The 2,923-nt window shown below is 38.2% G+C and overlaps 1 long non-coding RNA gene across 1 annotated transcript; it reads left to right on the plus strand.

Annotated features, from left to right (window-relative positions):
- The first annotated feature begins 450 nt into the window (after positions 1-450).
- Positions 451-1,154, plus strand: LOC112841858 (uncharacterized). The gene is made up of 2 exons (XR_003213267.1): positions 451-509; positions 845-1,154. It is a non-coding gene; the product is annotated as an uncharacterized LOC112841858 (long non-coding RNA).
- The last annotated feature ends 1,769 nt before the right edge of the window (positions 1,155-2,923 follow it).

Raw genomic sequence — 2,923 nt, forward strand, 5'->3', positions numbered from 1 at the left:
ATCCCAGCCTCTAACACAGTGCGCTGAATCTTAGCTTTGAATGTCCAGTATATTCTAATCAGTGCAATTTAAGCATTCACTGAACCTACAATATCTACACCTGTGTGGCAAATATGTGGTAAAGATACAGATAATGAAGTTTAATTATTAATACAATATACATCATGAGAAACGAAAGCTGAAATTGATTCAGTTTAGTACTTTTCTCTGTATGTTCTGTGATTATAAAGGCCTTAAATTCTGTGATATATACTGTAAATGATTTTCACAGAGGTCTTAAAGTACTTAAATCACTGCTGATAGTCTGGTTGTTTATATTTTCATGTTTTTGTGTCTGTAGGGCTGTTTGATGACGATTTGGACTCCTCTGGGTGATGAGGACACACCCACATCTGTTCCATACTGCAGCCATGGATGGTGTTACAGCTCTGAGTCAGCTTTGGGCCATCAGATGCACACACTGGAAAACCAGCGCCTGTACTTCATGCAGGAGAGATGACCTCAGTGATGTAGGTTCATAAGCAAGTTCAAACATTTCTGGCCTCTTATCACTTAGATTTCTTAATCTTAAAAGTGAATGCATTTAAAGCAGGAACTGCACACCTAGCCATCAGAAGTTTGGCAGCATGAGTACTGTAAAGTTTTGTAGGGCCCTTGTTAAAAATTCCACAAGCACCACACCACATTTGTCATATACAGTTCCATTTTGTACAGTACATTGTTGAAATTATAAACTATATATTCTAGTTATCCACTTGTCAGTAATTTTTGAGTAAATGGATGTCACTGATAAATCAGTGGTGATTCACCTGCAAATGTTTTTAACAAACTTTGTTTTTTGTAGAATTCATCAGCAGCTGTGAAGAGATGTATTTGAATATCTTCTGGTTCCACTTTTCTTAACCTGGAAGCTGAGGATGGCTAATTCCTGACAAGGACACACACCTCAGCGCTTATCATGGGTGTTACATCCTCTGCGCAGCAATTCCAGAGAAAACGAGAGAGCAACGACCACACATTAAGACCAGACAGAAATCTGTCACTTTCTGGCAGCTGTGAAAACTTCCAATAAGAAAGTTTCTTAGAACAATGCTGGGTCATGTGTGATGTGTCATATGAGGATATTACATTTTGACTTAATTCTGCTCAATTAAGTGTTTTGTTCGTTGATCCAATATGGCAGCTTTTTATTGTGCTCCAAGTTAAAACTCATTGTCCTCATGAGCACAGCATCTAACAACTCTCCTTAAAAAAGTCGATTGACTTTAACTGGACACAATGGTTTCCAGTGGGAGATACATTCATCACTCATCCGTGACACTGGAGAAGTCACCTGAGTGAGTAATAAAGCAATTTTCCATGGAAAATCCAGAGGAACTAAACTTTGTTGTTGTTTCTTTGGGCTCAATTTCAGCTCTAGCAGCATCTCTCAGAAGAAAACCGTTTTGCAAATAATCAGATAAAAAGATTGTTGAACTAGGTGGTATTCTCTGGAGTTTAAGACCAAAACTGAACTCAAACAGTGAATTGACATTAGACTGGAATTCATAAGATGAATAGAAATACTGCTGAAGCTGAATGATTCATTCATGTATATATATGACTTTTTTTCCCCCCAATTCACCAGGTCTGTAAAGTTCAGTATGACTGTGGTACATGATACAAAAGAATAAATACAGAAGAATAAAAACTTTGTGAATAACTTTACTCTTCTTAAAAATAACTCATAAAACAAGTAAAAGTACAAATGTGTACAAGTTAGAGACTTCCTCAGTAAGTTTACACTCTTTTGGAGTGATTTTAATTGTGTGTTAAAGAGAAAGAGATTAGGAGGTAAAGTAGAGGATGCAGAGTCAATCATCACTGAGGTCATCTCTCCTGCATGAAGTACAGGCGCTGGTTTTCCAGTGTGTGCATCTGATGGCCCAAAGCTGACTCAGAGCTGTAACACCATCCATGGCTGCAGTATGGAACAGATGTGGGTGTGTCCTCATCTCCCAGAGGAGTCCAAATCGTCATCAAACAGCCCTACAGACACAAAAACGTGAAAATATAAACAACCAGACTATCAGCAGTGATTTAAGTACTTTAAGACCTCTGTGAAAATCATTTACAGTATATATCACAGAATTTAAGGCATTTATAATCACAGAACATACAGAGAAAAGTACTAAACTGAATCAATTTCAGCTTTCGTTTCTCATGATGTATATTGTATTAATAATTAAACTTCATTATCTGTATCTTTACCACATATTTGCCACACAGGTGTAGATATTGTAGGTTCAGTGAATGCTTACATTGCACTGATTAGAATATACTGGACATCCAAAGCTAAGATTCAGCGCACTGTGTTAGAGGCTGGGATTTGATGAATTCATCATATATACAACCTTTGATCATCATTTATGTCCAGTTGAGAATGAATCTGTGCACTCACATATTAAATGAACTGAAATCAGTAGTGTGAGCTCCAGTCTTGATATAAGGAATGAGAGAACTGACAGCTGTTACTTTAATCAGCCTGTCTCAGTTGTTTTAACTCTAAGTATCACAAAGTAATGTGGTAACACCTGGACTGACGAGTTTACTGTCAGCATTTTAATCGCTAGTTTAAAGGCTGTAGGTTGCAGCCATTGCTCTAACACTGTATAAATGTAACAGGCCTCAGTGCTGGTTCTAACAGTCTGAGCTGCTTCCAGCTTTATTTATGAAGAGCACAGCAGCTTACAAAACACGTAGCTAGCTCGTACAGCTGTGACGTAAAACTTTCATAAGCTAAGATGACCTTAAAATAACGGGGCTACGTGTGGTGATGCTAGCGTTAGCCACATTAGCACGTTACCTTCACAGGTGGTCAGACTGAGTAAACGGGCACTCAGTCAGAGGTTAGCTCTCCGTTTCGCTGCAGGCTCCCTTCATT

Source organism: Oreochromis niloticus, linkage group LG12 (assembly GCF_001858045.2).
Source record: "Oreochromis niloticus isolate F11D_XX linkage group LG12, O_niloticus_UMD_NMBU, whole genome shotgun sequence".
Classification (NCBI taxonomy): domain Eukaryota; kingdom Metazoa; phylum Chordata; class Actinopteri; order Cichliformes; family Cichlidae; genus Oreochromis; species Oreochromis niloticus.